This window comes from Triturus cristatus, chromosome 1_2 (genome assembly GCF_964204655.1).
Source record: "Triturus cristatus chromosome 1_2, aTriCri1.1, whole genome shotgun sequence".
Taxonomy (NCBI): domain Eukaryota; kingdom Metazoa; phylum Chordata; class Amphibia; order Caudata; family Salamandridae; genus Triturus; species Triturus cristatus.
The window spans coordinates 231,759,527-231,779,521 of record NC_140580.1 but is presented as its reverse complement, the minus strand read 5'-3'; the positions used below and the strand labels follow the sequence as shown (position 1 = coordinate 231,779,521).

Sequence of the window (19,995 nt, the reverse complement as noted above, 5' to 3'; positions counted from 1 at the left end):
TGCACTCTTTTCACCCTCTGCCTGAACACGAACCAGCTAGATGTTCCGAGTTTGTAAACAACTCATTCATTCAGCTCCTGCACCAGCACCAACTAGTCATGAATACAACCAATTGCTGGGTGTCTAGTGCTGCCGTTTAGCTACAATGGATCGTCATGGGCATTCCAGACCATGTTTCTCATTGCATTAGATGCCTACTCCCCGCGACAACCGCGTTCCATCAGACCTAGCACAAACAATAAAGCCTTAATGAAAGGAGTCGCCGATATGAGCAGAGATATCGACGCATACTCATCTATTCCCAAGGATGAATTGCGAGCTTATGTAGGGTGGAACGCGACGGGGTATAGCATTAGTCTGGATGAAAGGCAGCGAAAAATCTCATCCCCAATTTGGGTCGTACCCCACATAGGTCGGTTCTGTTTACAAGGTAATGGTCAGAATCCAAGAGCTCAACTGGGGAAAAGTGACTGTACTGAAACGTACACTTTTCCATCACAGTTTTCCCCTGCGTTTTTGGCTGCCAAGGGTACATATTTTGTCTGCAATGACCGAGCATATACATGGTTGCCTCCTGATTTCTCGGGCACATGTTATATTGCAAACTTGCTACCGCCAACATTTACTGCTGCCTCTGATTATCACAAGACCAGAGTTGTAAGAGGCGTGGTTAGTAAGGAGGATACTGCCGGTCAGGAAGCGGGAGACTTCTTTTTGGGTTTCCTGCCGTTTTGGGGACCTATGGTCAATAGTAGGAACCTGAGACAACTGACTCGTGTGATTGAATCCACTGTTAATGTTACGGCTGGTGCCCTTGGTAATTTGACAGCTGAGCTCCAAGCGGATTGCCTCATGACTTGGCAGAACCGTATGGTTCTAGACGTCATACTTGCAGACCGCGGTGGGGTATGTAAGGTCATCCAATCTAGCTGTTGCATTTTCATACCAGATAACGCTCCAACAGTTTATCAAGCCATCTCCAAACTGCATACAATATCTGAATCTATACACGTGGATAAAGGAGATTGGTCACTGATGGGGTGGTTCTGGGAACTGATATCTGCCTGGGGTTGGAAGATTCTGATGGTCATTGGAATGATCTTAGCCATCCTTTTCCTGTTCTGTCTGTGTATACAGTGCGCTCCTGCAATATGTGGCGTCTGTGCTACATTATGTGTAAGGAAACCTGTATCGAGGGACGAGCTAAGTAATAGGATGATGCTACAGAAACATCTCCATGACTTCATGAATATAGACCTGGACTCGGATTGAAATGAGCCTAGTTATTGCCTATGTAAGGGCAAAAGGAGGGTCTGTGGTACTTTAGAATTTGGGACCGTGTAGGAGGCAGGGCCCTACCCTGCCTATTCCGGTATTAGCGAACCGCGAATGGCCAATGCGGTATGTACAAGTGCTTTGTATAACGTTTTATCGATAAATGCACTGTGTACACGATATTTTACATTGACTTCGTGGGTTCCATCTTGGAGCGGTGGCCATCTTATGGTTGCCCTCACATAGGCTACACATTACGAACAAGTACGGGCCTTTAGAACACATGTGCCTTCTGTTTGACTTCTCTGTGACCTGTGCAGCTTGGCTTCGCTGCCCCAGGTCAGTCCGGTCCCACGAGCTCCCCGTCCTACGGCCACCTGTGATTAGCATCAGGGTTTGACACACCATAAAGCCTTTTCATCCCACACAAGCCTCCGGCTAATCTCTTTCACACCTGACTCTTCCTGCTTTATGGCTTGTTTTACAAACAGGAGGTGCCCGTGTTTATTGGGGTCTGTTGATATCTGAGGTGGGATCTGAGCCTCGCTGGGTAAATAATTGTGGGCTGGCTAAACTGGAATGTGGGATGGTCATCATGACTCTGCCTTTTCGTTTGTAATGAATACATGTGAATGACCATATTGTAAAACGAGGAATGTGTGCCTGAAGCATGATATTTTGTATGTAAGTTTAAGCAGTCTCCTGAGAACATAAATTGTGCTGTACTTCTCGGACACCTGTAATTGGTCTGCAGCCAATAAATTGATCTTTGACTTCACCAAGAAGACTCTGTGTTTCTGTGGGTCTGAAACAGGAAGAACTCGAAGTCTTAGGGTGTGTTCCCCTGCACCGCTGGGCTTTAAAAACCCAGTACTTCAGTGGGGGTACGCTCCATACATACGCGGGTGAGGGTACGGGCCGTACATGCACGGTTGGGGTGGGGGTACGCTCCATACATACGCGGGTGAGGGTACGGGTCGTACATACACGGTTGGGGTGGGGGTACGGTCCGTACATGCACGGTTGGGGTGGGGGTACGCTCCATACATACGCGGGTGAGGGTACGGGTCGTACATACATGGTTGGGGTGGGGGTACACTCCATACATACGCGGGTGAGGGTACGGGTCGTACATACATGGTTGGTGTGGGGGTACGCTCCATACGTACACGGGTGTGGGTACGCTCCATGCATACACGGGTGGGGGTACGGTCCGTACATACATTGTTGGGGTGGGGGTACGCTCCATGCATACACGGGTGGGGGTACGGTCCATACATACACGGTTGGGGTGGGGGTACGGTCCGTACATGCACGGTTGGGGTGGGGGTACGCTCCATACATACGCGGGTGAGGGTACGGGTCGTACATACATGGTTGGGGTGGGGGTACGCTCCATACATACGCGGGTGAGGGTACGGGTCGTACATACACGGTTGGTGTGGGGGTACGCTCCATACATACACGGGTGTGGGTACGCTCCATGCATACACGGGTGGGGGTACGGTCCGTACATACATTGTTGGGGTGGGGGTACGCTCCATGCATACACGGGTGGGGGTACGGTCTGTACATACACGGTTGGGGTGGGGGTACGCTCCATACATACGCGGGTGAGGGTACGGGCCGTACATACACGGTTGGGGTGGGGGTACGGGTCGTACATACACGGGTGTACATACACGGTTGGGGTGGGGGTACGCTCCATACATACGTGGGTGAGGGTACGGGTCGTACATACATGGTTGGGGTGGGGGTACGTTCCATTCGTACGCGGGTGTGGGTACGCTCCATGCATACACGGGTGGGGGTACGGTCCGTACATACACTGTTGGGGTGGGGGTACGCTCCATGCATACACGGGTGGGGGTACGGTCCGTACATACACGGTTGGGGTGGGGGTATGCTCCATACATACGCGGGTGAGGGTACGGGCCGTACATACACGGTTGGGGTGGGGGTACGGGTCGTACATAAATGGGTGAACATACACGGGTGGGGATTCGACTCGTACATCGGAGGGCTGGGGGGAGTGCTGGGCGCGTATGCGGGCACATGTCTCCATGGTTGCTATGGGAGTTGGGTGCGGACAGTGTTTTTTCCATCTGGTTGTAACATCGGACGCACGGGATGGATCGTACTAGCGCGGTCGGACTTCACTTTTCACATTTGTACGGTAAATCGTCCGAGGAAGTGTCGGACACATTTTCCGACCCGAGGACGTGTGGGGAATAATTCCCAATGCGATTCGTATGGACTTTTCCCCATGCGAATCGTACTTGGCAGTTTGTACGGCACTTGTACGATTCGTACGGGAAAAAGACCGGATACGAGTCGTACGGGGAAATTTTTTGCAGGATCCTAATCGGCACCTTTGTTTATAAGTGGCTGCATGGGTTGGTGAGTAGCTACATGAGTGTCTATATAGGTTATTAGTTGGTTTTTTGAGTATCAGTATGAGTGTCTGAGTGTCTGTATGGTTCGGTGGGGGGTATTACGTAGTGCATAGGTGCATGAATGAGTGACTCACTGTTTGTATGTATTGAAGACAGCATGTGTGCAGGACTGTATGGGTGGATGAGTGTGTGCATGGGTGTGTTAGTGAGTGATAGACTGTCTCAATAGTGTCTTTATGAGTAACTACATATGTTTTAAACTAGTATATGTGACTATTGGTGTATAAAAGTGAGTATATGTGAGAGTGAGAGATTGAAAGAGTTCCTGTATGAATAAGTATGTGTTTCTATAAGTGATTGTTTAAAAGACTAAGTATGTGTAAGTTTCTGTAGAAGTAAGTGTGGTGGTGTGTGTATAACTGTATATGCAAGTAAATTGATGTTTGATTCTTTATTAGCATGAGTGACTATGTGTGTGAGTAACTATGGATGAGTGGCGTTGTGTAACAGGATGTATAGGTGTGTGAGTACATATGATGAGTTAGTACATGTAGAGTGACTGTATAGGACTGTTGGTGAATGAGTGGATGTGTATGTGGATCTTAGAATTACTGAATAGGTTGTTGTAACTAGTATTGGTATGTCCATTGTTTTGAACATTGTAGTTTCTATTTTTGAATATGTGTATCAAAGGTTATATTAGGGGAAGAGGAGGTCTGCCACTCTATCACAAGGATGATGCCATCAGTGATGTCAGCAGTGATGTCATTTGAGATGTCATCAGTGATGTCACTGATCATGTCATGAGTGATGTAATATGTGACGTCATCAGCAGTGCATTGCGGGCGCGCGAGTTATAGTTAGCTGAACTAACTATAACGGGGGAATTTCAATGGTTTTGTACGAGTGAAAAGTCCAGCTAACTATAACGCCCCTGAAACCTATGGTTTTTTCAGTGAATTTCTAAGGTTTTTTAAATGCTAATTCCTAACTATAACGTGCCTGAAACCTATGGTTTTTTCAGTGAATTTCAAAGGTTTTTTAAATGCTAATTTCTAACTATGCCTACAGAGATAGGACATGTGAAGAAAGAAGACAAAACGCACAGAAAGAAAAAAAAAGAAATGCAGAAAGAAGCAACTGAAGTCCTAAAAGACGAAGAAAAGTGCAGGAAGAAGGATAACGTGCAGAAAGAACAAACAGAAGAGCAGAAAGAAGCCTTGTTGCAAAATCATCCTGTACCCTCAACTTTTTCAGACGGATACTGGTGGTAACTGAGTCTGACTAACCAGTCCTAGAGCCAGTGCTATGTTAAAAGACACTCAGAATACAGTGAAAACACTTACATACCCTAGTGAACACTATGCGTTGGGGTCCCCCTGTGATCAACATGACCTCCTCTGTAAGCCCCTAGTATATAATAGGGCAGGGGATTCAAACTACCTCTTAAAACGCGCCACAGGGCGTGTTTGCACACGTCACCTCAGGCCCCGTCCCCTCACTTCCCCACTGTGTAAACACGCCGCGTGGGCGTTTTAAGTTGGGAGATTAAGTCCCCTTGAATCCTGAGGGTCCCTAGGGTCCAACTAGACCACTAGGTACCTCCAGTAAGCGCCACAGAGCTGCATTGCAGAGAGATGTAAAAAGGGGCACGGCCTAGACCACCTCTCTGCAACGCAGCGGAGTGGTGCTTACTGGAAGCACCTGGTGGGCTAGTTGGCCCCCAGGGTCCCTCAGGATTGAAGGTGAATTATTTCCCCAACTTAAAACGTGCCACAGGGCTTGTTTGCACACGTTAACTCAGGCCCCTTCCCCTCCCTTCACCACTGTGTAAACACGCCCTGTGGCCGTTTTTAGTTGGGAGATTAAGTTCATTTGAATCCTGAGGGTCCCTAGGGTCCAACTAGCCCACTAGGTACCTCCAGTATGCGCCACAGAGCTGCGTTGCAGAGAGGTGTAAAAAGTGGCACGGCCTGGACCACCTCTCTGCAACGCAGCTCAGTGGCGCTTACTGGAAGCACCTGGTGGGCTAGTTACCCCTCAGGGGCCCTCAGGATTGAAGGGGAGTTATTTCCCCAACTTAAAACGCGCCACAGGGCTTGTTTGCACACGTTAACACAGGCCCCGTCCCCTCCCTTCACCACTGTGTAAACATGCCCTGTGGCCGTTTTTAGTTGGGAGATTAAGTTAATTTGAATCCTGTGGGCCCCTGGGGCTAACTAGCCCACTAGGTACCTCCAGTATGCGCCACAGAGCTGCGTTGCAGAGAGGTGTAAAAAGTGGCACGGCCTGGTCCACCTCTCTGCAACGCAGCTCAGTGGCGCTTACTGGAAGCACCTGGTGGGCTAGTTAGCCCCCAGGGACCCTCAGGATTGAAGGGGAATTATTTCCCCAACTTAAAACGCGCCATAGGGCGAGTTTGCACACGTCACCTCAGGCCCCGTCCCCTTCCTTCCCCACTGTGTAAACATGCCCTGTGGCCGTTTTTTAAATTGGGAGATTAAGTCCCCTTGAATCCTGAGCAACCCTAGGGGCAAAATAGCCCACTAGGTACGTCCAGTAAGCGCCATTGCAGAGAGGTGTAAAAAGGGGCACGGCCTGCACCACCTCTCTGCAACGCAGAGCAGTGGCACTTACTGGAAGCGCCTGGTGGGCTAGTTGACCCCCAGGGTCCCTCAGGATTGAAAGGGAATTATTTTCCCAACTTAAAATGCGCCACAGAGAGTGTTTGCACACGTCACCTCAGGCCCCGTCCCCTCCCTTCACCACTGTGTAAACGCGCCCTGTGGCCGTTCTAAGTTGAGAGATTAAGTGCCCTTGAATCCTAAGGGTCCCTAGGGTCAAACTAGCCCACTAGGTACCTCCAGTGAGCACCACAGAGCTGCGTTGCATAGAGGTGTAAAAAGGGGCGTGGCCTCAGAACACCTGTCTGCAACGCAGCTCCCTGGCGCACACTGGAGATACCTGTTGGGCTAGTTGGCCCTCAGGGACCCTCAGTATTGAAGGGGAATTTATTCCCCAACTTACAACTGGCCAGGGGGCGCATTTGCAGAGTGCTGCAAGGAGGGGGCGTGGCCTCCAGCACGATGCCGGTCTTTTATTTTTTTAAGAAGGAGGGCTGTGTGGCCCCCCCTTCTTTTTCTAATTTACTGGCCCTGGGGACCCCATCCCCCAGGGCCTGCACCCTAATTTTTTTTGTTGAAAAAAATTAATTTGGCCCTCCCAAGGCCTTAATCGGCCCCGGGGACCCCAACCCCCGGGTCATGGCCTTTTTTTTATTTAAATTCTTTAGGAGGGGGCTGCGTTGCCGCCCTCCTCAGGCCACTTATGGCTCCGGGGACCCCATCCACCGGGGCCGGCCTTTGTTTTTTATTATTTTAAAAATATATATATTTATAAAAATACCTAGGACATGCTGGACAAACCGTATGTACCTATCACCATGACGATTTGCGTGATATTCATTAAAAGGCGACTATGCATAGAAATAATCCACATGGAATGTATTTACACTGCTAGTGAAGCTCTGACGTGTCTGACGCCCTACCGTGCCTAATCCCGGCGCCCCCGCCGGTGGAAACTCTCCAAGTAGACACCCTTGTAGTTTATTTATACAAACATTGGTAGCTATTGACGGGCACATTTAATATACACGCACACCAAGCCATTCAAAGGGGATTCGACAAAAATTTGACCAAACTATGCAAGAAACCCCCCTCACGGTTAATAAAAAACACATCCACCGCCGGATGTGTAATACTTTTTATTTTACTCTCTGGAAAGGAGATGAACCTCACTTGAGAGTTACAGCGTGCTCCTGGCTGAGCCCAATGCTGTGTTACACCCACCAGTGTCCGCCGATTGCCTCACACCTCTGTGTTGTATTCCACCAGCTAGTGCGTATGCTATGACACTCTCTAGCCCATGTGCACTGTAACACCACCCCGTGAATATGTCATGCCACACTTGCCTTCGCACGGGTTATATTACCCCATCTAACGTGCCTTCCTCGATGTGTATGTTATAACGCACAGCGCTATGCCATACATATTACAATCTGGGATCCATATCTTTGTCACAGTGCATATGCAACGTTACACTCCCCAGCACATATTTTATATTACAACTTTAGAGACTAGTTATGTTACACAACACTGCCCTGTGCATATTACACTCCAAGGCGCATATCGCATAGTACGCGCTAGTGCCTGTGCTATCTCGCACTCTCCAATGAATCTGTCATTGCGCACAATGTATTGCATATTATATTTCACGCCCCGGTTCATCTTATATCACACTTTTTGGTGCATAGTTCATACCATATACTACATCTAGTTTTCATTTTCAATCGTGCTCTCAGGACTATGTTCTATATAACACTGCGTCCACCTACCCTTTTCACGGGCATTACATTTTGCGATGGGGGTGGAGGGTCAGGGGGTGTTTCTGCCAAGTGAGCCTGGAGTCACAGTCACAAACGTCCTCTTCTTCCTGAATAAAAGTGAGATTATGCTGCATACTTGTTCATATTTTAAGTAGTTCGCACAGACACACATTTTAAAAACAATAAAGTTCATAATACCCACCTTCTTTGAACAGTTAGCTTGCTGCCCCATCCACCTCCTCCCTATCCTCTGTTGTCTGAATCCATGGACTAGCCTCCTCCCTCCTGCCATGCATGGTCTGATGTGCTGCCACTGCCCTCCATTTAGCATGATGTACCAGTCCACTCCTCCTGCCCTCCATTGCCCAATTCTATGGCCCATCATTGACCTCCTGCTTAGCCTCTGTGCTTAGCTTGCTGCCCCTATTCTCCTTCCCCCTGCCCTCCGATGTCTTTGTGCATGCCCCTGCTCCATCCTTTTTAACCACTATGTTCCACGGACCTGCTACTCCTACCTACTCTGAGTGTTCTGTTGAGCTGCCACTCCCCTCCCACCTGCCTAGCATTGTCAGATGACTGTAACCTGTCCCTGCCACCTCCACCCTGCCTGTCCACATGCCATGCCCCTATCCCCTTCCTCCTGTCCTCCATGGTCCATTTTTCTGCCACACCCTTCTACCCTCCTAGATCTGGTGTGCTGCAACTGCTCAGGTCCTGACCTTCCCTTCTATCCTCCATGGTCCTTTGTGCATGCCCCTGCACCCTCCTTCTTGCCCATCATAGCCATTGTGCTGCCACTAACCCTCCCGCTTGCCATGCATGGTCTTCTGTGCTGCCATGGCCCCTCCCACCTTCCCTGTGTGGTCAGCTAGCTGCCCCTGACCCCCTCCCACCTTCCCTCCATGGCCTGTGTGTATGCCATCATAGTCTCATTGTTGCTCTCCATGGTGTGTCTTGTTTCTAGTGCCCATCCTGCCTGACCTCCATGGTCATCTTGCTGCTCCTGCCCTGCCACCTTGCCCCCAGCCCTATGTTTCCATGTGCAGACCCCCTATTCCCTCCGTCCCTCCTGCCGTTTATGGTCTGTTATGCTGCAGCTTTCTCTCCTGTCTGTCCATTATGGCCAGCTAGCTACCATTGCCTCTTTCCCATCTGTTCTCTGTTGTCCATGTGCATGGTCCTGTCCCCTCCCTATTGCTTTCTATGGATTGTTGTGCTGCACTCCCGTCCCGCATGCGCTGTGTGGTGTATTGTGCTGCTGCGAACCCTGATGCCTGCCCTGTAGGGTCAGTTTGGTGCACCTCTCCATGTCCCTCCTGTCCTCTGTTAGCCGAGTCCATGTCCCTACCCCAATTCCTCCTGCCTACCATGATTCAATGTACCATACTTGCGAACATTTTGAACTTGGTAAGAGGGAGATTTTGAAAAAAAACTGGGGTATTGATTTTCCCCTTTGAGTTACATTGAAAAAGAGGATATTGTAGACAGAAGACAGATCAAATAAAGCCCATTTCAGCTTAAAAACATTGGACGTTTCCTGGCTGAAACGGGTCTGCTGGCATGTATGGTTGAACTACCACTGCCTCTTCCTTCTGCCCAAAATGGTCTATTATATTGCCACAGCCTGTCTTGCCAGTCCTGTATTGTTGGTTTGTTGCCCCTGCCCCCCTTTCCACTGCCCTCCATAGTCGGTTGTGCTGCCACTGCCCTTCCTGCCTGCCCAGTGTGGTCAAATTGTTGCCTCTGCACTCTCCTACCTGCCTTCAATTTTCAGAGTCCGTGCCCCTGGCCTCTGCCTCTCAACAGTATCCCAATGAACAACTAGATTTCTAACATTCTATATTTATTACAAAAGTGTGGAACGCCTGACGTCATCTTGATGTAATCAAAACTGTAATACCTAGAGTATTTCCTTTAGAAATTACATATATGAGAGGGTCTTATTTGCATCAAAATTATGGTTAGTGCTCTAAAAAACTAAAATGAGGACATATTTTCTGAGTTTTCAAATAGCGACAAAGAACTTTTAAATTATTTGTAATCTTTGTTTTTTTTATCCAGTTGACCACTTGATTAAATGTTGCACCTTGGCGAGAGGATGTGGTGTTACTTCCAGAGCTGCAGACTTTGCAACTGGGGAATCAGGTTGGAGTTTCTGCTTCAGCTCAACATTCTGTGATTGTGGTCAAATCACTTAATCTCCCCATGTCTACAACCAAAATGAATTTGATCTTGTGTGATGTAACCAATGCTCATGTAAAGCATTCCAATACCTGACAAGTCTGTACTATATAAAACTGCACATACACAAAAAATAAGTGTTTTGCACACTTCTGTCATTGGGCTACATGTGGGCTACATCTGGGTGATATTTGTGCTGCATTTAGGCTCTTTTGTGTCTGGTGGCCATCTTGGGAGATTTATTTGTTATGAAGTTTCCTAATTTCCTCATTTACTGCAGTCTCCTCAGTGGGAATACTTTCAGTTTTTTATTTTGGTTCCATCAAGAAGGCATTCAGATGTGTCACACATTTGCCATAAATTCTGAATGTTAGCACTCTAGTTGCTCATTAGATCACTGTAGTAAAGGTACTGCTCACCACAGAAGTCTGCTGCTGGTATTAAAAGTGCATGTTTCAGTCTGCATATCAGAATTTTTTAATGAAATAGAAGAGGATTTGAGAAGTCACTCAAAATGTGCCCTAATTTTTGTTTCTTCAGCACTAATCATAATTTCTATGGCAAAATGAACCCCCTCATTGTGTTCCTTTTTAAATTAAATGTTTTAAGTGTTACCAGTTTATTCCAATCAAGATGGCTTCAGGTGTGCCATACTTTTGTCATAAGTAAGACAGTAAGCGCTCTAGTAGTTCTTAAGAACACTCTGGGACATTCTGTCATTAGGCTATACTTGGGCTACATCTGGGTGATATTTGGGCTACATTTGTCTCTGGTGGCCATCTTGGGATATTTATTTGTTATGAAGTTTCCTAATTTCCTCATTTACTGCAGTCTCCTCAGTGGGAATACTTTCAGTTTTTTACTTGGTTCCATCAAGAAGGCATTTAGATGTGTCACACATTTGCCATAAATTCTGAATGTTAGCACTCTAGTTGCTCATTAGATCACTGTAGTAAAGCTACTGCTCACCAGGGAAGTCTGCTGCTGGTATTCAAAGTGCATGTTTCAGTCTGCAAGTCAGAATTTTTTTATGACATAGAAGAGGATTTGAGAAGTCAAAATGTGCCCTAATTTTCTTTCTGCAGCACTAATCATAATTCCTATGGCAAAATGAATCCCCTCATTGTGTTCCTTTGTAAATTAAATGTTTTAAGTGTTACCACTTTATTCCATTCAAGATGGCTTCAGGTGTGCCATACTTTTGTCATAAGTAAGACTGTTAGCGCTCTAGTTGTTTGTAAGAACACTCTGGGATATTATGTCATTGGGCTATACTTGGGCTACATCTGGGTGATATTTGGGCTACATTTGGGCTCTTTTGTCTCTGGTGGCCATTTTGGGAGACTTATTTGTTATGATGTTTCCTAATTTCCTCATTTACTACAGTCTCCTCAGTAGGAAATACTTTCAGTTTTTTACTTTGATTCCATCAAGAAGGCATACAGATGTGTCACAAATTTGCCATATATTCAGAATGTTAGCACTCTAGTTGCTTATTAGATCACTGTAGTAAAGCTACTGCTCACCAGGGAAGTCTGCTGCTGGTATTGAAAGTGCATGTTTCAGTCTGCATGTGAAAATGTTTTAATGAAATAGAAGAGGATTTGAGAAGTCACTCAAAATGTGCCCTAATTTTTCTTTCTGCAGCACTAATCATACTTTCTATGGCAAAATGAACCCCCTCATTTTGTTCCTTTTTAAATTAAATGTTGTAAGAATTACCACTTTATTCCAACCAAGATGGCTTCAGGTGTGCCATACGTTTGTCATAAGTAGGACTGTTAGCGCTCTAGTTGTTCTTTAGAACACTCTGGGAAGCTGCAGTAGAACACAAAGGAATCAACAGACAGTCTCTGCCCTTGTTGGATGTACATGTTTTACTGAGAATGTCAGACTTCATTCTCACATGACTGAGAAAGATAATGTGAATTTACAGAAAATATGCTCTCAATTAGCTTATAGATCACCTTCCAAACCTCTGTGGGGAAAAGCATGAGAAAATAGTTTTCTCTCAAACATGATTCATGATATCACAGCAGAAGGCTTTTTCACATGGTAAAATCACCTTAGAACACACCACAATTCCTAAAATGAGTATGGTACCATCAACAAATGATTTATAATGTAACTAAAGTCTTAAAACCTTCTATTAACTGCAATGCTTTTTAATGAGGTGCTATCATGTATATTGGTCCCAAGATGGCTGCCAACACTTCTTGGATGAAGTGCTGACAGCCAATCAGATCTCACGATGAGATGTGTGGTTAGGCTCCGCCCAGATATATATGTGATTTTACTTTTGATTTTCTCAGGAACTACTGAACGGATTTACACCATTTAAGCAAAAGGCACATGCCTGACCTGAGGACTACCTCTTTGCCAAATTTCAAGTAATTCTGTTCAGCCGTTCGAGCTGTACCTTCGACTAAAGGTCCTATGAGAAAATGCATGGGGAAAACGTGTTTTGGGACCCCCCTTTTTTCTCAGCCCCCGCTTGACGAATCACCCCGAGACTTTCAGGGTAGGAGCTGAGCGAAGCGCCCCATTAGTTTTGAAAATTTCACAAAGATAAGTCAACCGGCGCCAAAGTTATTCAAAATAGAATTTTCAGATTTCCTATGGGAACTTGGTCCTAACTATAACTATCTACTGGCTACCTCCAGTAGATAATATATATATATATATATATATATATATATATATATATATATATATATATATATATATATATATATATATATATATATATATATATATATATATATATATTCCCCTGTTATAGTTAGTTCAGCTAACTATAACTCACGCCCCCGCAATGCACTGCTGATGATGTCACATATTACATCACTCATGAAATGGTCAGTGACATCACTCATGACATCACTGATGACATCTCAAATGACATCACTGATGACATCATTCATGTGATAAATTACTGCATCTTCTCACACCCTAATTTAACCTTTGATACACCAATCATTGATACAAGCACACACTCATCCATACAGCCACTCTCACAATCACACACTCTCACATATACCCACTTATATACTCTTACACGCATATCTACTGCCTTTCACATATGTAGTTAGTCACACATGTACCACTGAGATATACATTCAATCCCTAACACACCCATACATACACTCACCCAACCATACAGTTGATCACAGATGCACTCTTAAAACCATGCACCCATAGAATCACCCACTCACACATCTATGCATAGTCACACACACCCTACCCACACAAACACTCATGCACCCATACAGATACTCAGACAACCAATCAATAACCCATATAGACACTCATGTAGCTATTCACAAAACCATGCAGCCACTTATACACCTACACACAGACACATACAGACATTCACACAGTTTAGTCACTAGTCCGCAGTAAGATACATTTAATGACTCACTTATAGAGTCAGTTACGCACCTAGAAAATCATCCATTCACACACTTGTACACCCACTCATTCTTCCACAGGACTTTCACTATAAATATATAAAATATATTTAAACTTTACAGAAACACACAGTCACTGGATGACGTCATCAGTGATGTCATTTGAGATGTCATCAGTGATGTAATGAGTGATGTCACTGACCATGTCATGAGTGATTTAATATGTGACATCATCAGCAGTGCATTGCGTGGGCGCGAGTTATAGTTAGCTGAACTAACTATAACAGGGGAATTTCTAGGGTTTTGTACGAGGGAAATGTCCAGCTAACTATAACACCCCTGAAACCTATGGTTTTTTCAGTGAATTTCAAAGGTTTTTTAAATGCTAATTCCTAACTATATCAGGCCTGAAACCTATGGTTTTTTCAGTGAATTTCAAAGGTTTTTTAAATGCTAATTCCTAACTATATCAGGCCTGAAACCTATGTTTTTGTCAGTGAATTTAAAAGGTTTTGTAAATGACAATTTTTAATGTATTAATTGTTATACTGATTTTTTTTATACTGATTTACTACATTTTTTAAACTATTTATTTTTAGATATTTTTTTTAATTACATTATAGTTACATTATACATTACAACACAAAATATACTTTCTCAGAATAAATTACTTTAGTTTAAATACTTGGCAAATAGGCAACAGACTTTTAAGTACAGTAGTTACAGTTGTTGCAATGGCCAACCCAATTTCAAACACAAAGCAACATTGAGCTCAATGTGAATTTCTAGTTAAATGCAATTAGTTACTTTATGGATTACTTTTCTAACCACAGGACTGGATCCTAGATTCAGTCCTTGGACATCTCCTGTAAAAAGTTGAGTAAAAGCGTTTTGGTTACAGTAGTTATTTTTAAGGAATATTATTGTATTTTAAAAGTTGACACTTAGAAATTTTTTCACATAGAATCACCAATGTTATCCGATGGCAGAAAATTCACTTAGCAGGTAAGTAGTGTTATCGTTACTTTTTCTTAATCAGTGGTGGATCCTGGATCCAGCACTGGCCAACCTCCTGTAAACAGTTGAAAGAATGTGTTTAAGTCATACAGACGATTTTTTTGGAATATTTTTTGTTTGTGAAAATAGACACTTAGAAACTTTTCTGCTGAAAACCACACCATGGATTCCTATGGAAGGAGATACAAGTTGCTGGTAAGTACGCTTAGAATTACTTTTCAGGGTCAGTGCTGGGCTAAAAGATGCAGCACTGGGTTCTCTCCTCATTACAGGTGAGTAAATCAGAATTCGTAGTTTGGCTGATTTTAGACGAATATTTGTACGTCTCATAAATGGGCACTTAGAACATTTTCTGCTGAAAACCACACAATGGATTCCTATAGAAGGAAATACAAGTTACTGGTAAGTACGCTCAGAATTACCTTTCATGTTCAGTGCTGGGCTACAAGATGCAGCCCTGGGTTCTCTGCTGATAACAGGTGAGTAAACCGGAATTCGTAGTTCGGCTGATTTTAGAGGAATATTTTTAGTTTGTGAAAATAGACACTTAGAAACTTTTCTGCTGAAAACCACACAATGGATTCCTACGTAAGGAAATACAAGTTACTGGTAAATACGCTTAGAATTACCTTTCATGTTCAGTGCTGGGCAAAAAGATGCAGCACTGGGTTCTCTCCTGATTACAGGTGAGTAAATCGGAATTCGTAGTTCGGCTGATTTTAGAGGAATATTTGTACGTTTCAAAAATGGACACTAAGAAAATTTTCTGCTGAAAACCACACAATGGATTCGTATGAAAGTAAATACAAGTTACTGGTAAGTACGCTTAGAATTACTTTTCAGAGTCAGTGCTGGGCTAAAAGATGCAGCCCTGGGTTCTCTCCTGATAACAGGTGAGTAAATCGGAATTCGTAGTTCGGCTGATTTTAGAGGAATATTTTTAGTTTGTGAAAATAGACACTTAGAAACTTTTCTGCTGAAAACCACACAATGGATTCCTATGGACGGAAATACAAGTTACTGGTAAATACGCTTAGATTTACTTTTCAGGGTCAGTGCTGGGCTAAAAGATGCAGCACTGGGTTCTCTCCTGATTGCAGGCGAGTAAATCGGAATTCGTAGTTTGGCTGATTTTAGACGAATATTTGTACGTTTCATAAATGGACACTTAGAACATTTTCTGCTGAAAACCACACAATGGATTCCTATGGAAGGAAATACAAGTTACTGGTAAGTACGCTTAGAATTACTTTTCAGGGTCAGTGCTGGGCTAAAAGATGCAGCACTGGGTTCTCTCCTGATTACAGGTGAGTAAATTGGAATTCGTAGTTCAGCTGATTTTAGAGGAATATTTGTACAATGGTGAAGGAAGGGGGCGGGGCCTGAGGTGATATGTGTGCAAACACGCCCTGTGGCGCGTTTTAAGTTGGGGAATTAATTCCTCTTCAATCCTGAGGTTCTCTGGGGGCCAACTAGCCCACCAGGTACCTCCAGTATGCGCCAGGGTGCTGCATTGCAGAGAGGTGTTCAGAGGCCACGTCCCTTTTTACAAAACTCTGCAACGCAGCTCCGTGGCGCTTACTGGAGGTATCTGGTGGGCTAGTTGGTCCCCAGGGACCCTCAGGATTAAAGAGGAATTAATTCCCCAACTTAAAACGCGACACAGGGCGTGTTTGCACACATTTCACCTCAGGCCCTGCCCCCCACCTTCACCACTGTGCAAACGCGCCCCGTGGGGTGTTTTAAGTTGGGGGATTAAGTCCCCTTGAATCCTGAGGTCCCCTGGAGTCCAACTAGCCCACCGGGTTACCTCCAGTATGCGCAAGGGAGCTGCGTTGCAGAGAGGTGTTCAGAGGCCACACCCCTTTTTACAACACTCTGCAACGCAGCTCCGTCGCGCTTAGTGGAGGTACCTGGTGGACTAGTTGTCCCCTAGGGGACCTCTGGATTGAAGAGGAATGAATTTCCCAAATTAAAACGTTCCACAGGGCGTGTTTGCACAGCATCACCTCAGGCCCCGCCCCCTACCTTCACCACTGTCCCCTTGAATCCTGAGGTCCCCTGGCGGCCAACTAGCCCACCAGGTACCTCCAGTAAGTGCCATGGAGCTAGGTTGCAGAGAGGTGTAGAAAGGTACGTGGCCTCATTAAACCTCTCCCCCTGGCGCATACTGGAGGTTCCTGGTGGGCTAGTTGGCCCCCAGGGACCCCCAGTATTGAAGAGGAATTTGTTCCCCCTCTGCAAACGTGCCAGGGGGCGCGTTTGCAGAGTGATGAAAGGAGGGGGCGTGGCCTCATCCCGATCCCGTTTTTTTATTTTTTTTTGTCTTTTTAAGAAGGGGGGCTGTGTAGCTCCCCTTCTTTTTCTTATTTTTTGGCCCTGGGGACCCCATCACCCAAGGCCTGCCCCCTATTTTTATTTTATTTTTAAACTGTGGAGGGGGGCCACGTGGCCCCCCTCCCGAGGCCTTAATTTGCCTCCCCGGGGCATGGCCCTTTTTTTTTTATTTTTTTTTTTTTGGAGGGGGACTGCCTAGCCCCCTCCTGTGGCCTCTTTTGGCCCCGGGGATCCCATCCCCCGGGGCCTGGCCTCCGTTGGGGACCCCATCCCCCACGGCCCCGCCGGCTCCCCACCTCCTGCGGGAGCCGGCATTGCTTTTCCACATGGGGAGCAGCTAACATGCTGCTCCCCATGTGGAAAAGCAATCTGCTTTGCTATTTGGAAGAGAGAGCAGGTTTCCCTGCTCTCTCTTCCAAATAGCAAAGCAGTTTGCAATGGCAGGGTGGGAGCCGCGAGGCTCCCGCCCTGCCATTGCAAACAGCAGTGTCCCGGGGGTGGGTACCCCGGGACACCGGCCCTGGGGGGTGGCGGTCCCCAGGGCCACGACAAGGCTCCAGGAGGGGGGCCGCGCGACCCCCCTCCCACTTAAGTTAAAGCCCCGGGGGGTGGTGGTCCCTGGGGCTTGGGGGTCCGTATCGGACCCCCTACTTTAAACATGTAGTGCCCCGGGGAGGTGGCTGTCCCCGGGGTGTGTGGGGGGGCTCGAGCACCCCCATACAGGTTTTTTTTTTTTTTTTACACAAGCCCGGGGGGGTGGCGGTCCCCGGGGCTGCGGGGGTCCATAAGCCCCCCCGCATACATTAAGATAAGCCCTGGGGGATGGGGGTCCCCGGGGCTGGGGGGCCCCTCTGGACACCCCATAACTATGAAAAATTGCCCCCGGGACTTGGCACCCCCGGGGGCTAATTGTAAACGAAGCGTGTTTTTTTTTTCCACAGCGGGATGCGCGGACCCTACGCGCATCCTGCGATTTTATTAAAAAAGAAAAAAAAAATGTTTGGCCTTGGGGGTCCTTGTGGGACCCCCTGAGCTGGCCTAGGGGGTCAGGGTGTTTCTACCCTGCCCCCTTTTCGCATTTTGCGATGTTTATTTTGGTGCTTCTTGTGCCTCGGTTGTACCGAGGCACAAGATGGCTGCCAACACTTCCTGATCTGGAGTGTTGACAGCCAATTAGCATTCAGCTTGTGCACAGCAGGGTGCGCGCTGGGTGCGGGGAGGGTCCGCGGATCCTTCCCGGCCATTGAAATATATGTACTTTTAACTGTAATTTTCTCTACTGAACGGATTTACACCATTTAAGCAAAAGGCATGAGTCTGAACTGAGGACTACCTCTTTGCCAAATTTGGTGTAATTCTGTTCAGCAGTTCGGACTGTAGCTGCGACAACAGATCCTATGGGAAATTGCATGGGGAAAACGTGCCTTGGGACCTCCCTTTTTTCTCAGCCCCCGCTTGACGAGTCACCACGAAACTTTCAGGGTAGGAGCGGAGCGGAGCTGGCCAAAAGTTTAGAAAATTTCGCGAAAATTTGTCAATCGGCGCCAGACTTATTGGGAATAGAATGCTGCGGATTTCCTATGGAAAATAGGTCCTAACTATAACTATCTACTGGCGACCGCCAGTAGATTATATATATATATATATGTATATATATATATATATATATATATATATATATATATATATATATATACACGAAGAGAATCCCTGCAGTCCCAGCAGGAAAGACGAGCCACTCCGGTTTTGCAGTTTAGGTATTACGGGTTTATTTTGCAGTAGAAAAACGACGCATTTCGATCTCAGCCGAGATCTTGGTCACATGACCTTGAGTAAGTTTCACATATATTTAAAGGTGCAGTTCAAATGCACGGTGCAGCGTGCATGGTAGCATAGAAAAAATACTATGATGAGTCAGTTCGTTTTGTTCAATTAATTTTAAACAGAGAAAACAAAATAAATGTTAATGTCACAATATATTAGAAGTGTTCCATTGTGCACGTTATAATGGACATTGAAGATAAATTGAGTAAATGTATAGTACATATTCCCTACAACCAGAATGAGTGGCACTTTCTTATGTGTCTGTATATTATATTGTGTGTCAGGTGCCCATGCCTTGTGGCATCTAAAGTTTAAGTGATTAGGGTGTAGTACCCTGTTGTTCGATCCCTCATCTTACTAAATTTGTGGGTCTAGTTCTCATGTGTGGGTGGTGTGGTGCTCCTATTGGTGATGGTTATTGCTATAAGATCATAACGCTAACATGGTCAGTAGTAATATAGAGATGACAGTTCAAATGAACATGCTGGATCTCATGTGCTCTTATCGATAACTCAGTGGCTATTCTCCTCTCATGTTGCGTTACCAATCTGTCAGAAAAATGAAAGAACATAGGAATGTTAGAGACAAAATTACTTGTATTATTGTTTGCACCTCCCCTAACCCATAACAACATACTTCATCATTTATCACAAGGCAATATAATTTTAAGGCATTTGGACATTCTACTAAGTTTCATGTGATGTACACGAACAGTGCATCAGTATAACATTGAAAGTAGGGAATATCAAGTGACAGTAAACATTTTTTGAAATTTAAAACTGAACAATATGCAAATCAAACAAATATGAAAATAGGTGAGGTTAAAATTAAAAACTCTTCTAATTATACGGAAATAGGAACTAATGGATTGGTTGACGGGAAGCGTCTAGGTGTTATAAATGTGCGTATAATTCTTCATCGTTGTTCATACCTATGGGGAACATACTGCCGGCCAGCAAAATTAATCTAGACTCAAGTCTACGTAAAGCCTGTGCTCTGTTTCCTCCTCTAGGATGTTTGGGGATTCTCGCTAGACCGAAGTATTTGCCCTTAGTCCAGTCGCCCTCATGTGCCTCATTAAAATGTCGAGATGTACTGTAAATGAAGTCGCGGTTGGTGACCGCTCTCCAGTGTTCCAAGATTCTCTTCTTGACTGGGAATGTGGTTGAGC

The 19,995-nt window shown here is 45.6% G+C and overlaps 1 protein-coding gene across 1 annotated transcript in view; it reads left to right on the top strand.

Moving 5' to 3' along the window:
* The window catches only part of PKD2L1 (polycystin 2 like 1, transient receptor potential cation channel), a 3,023,543-nt gene that overhangs the window by 2,507,499 nt on the left and 496,049 nt on the right, over nucleotides 1–19,995 (top strand). The window lies entirely within an intron of this gene.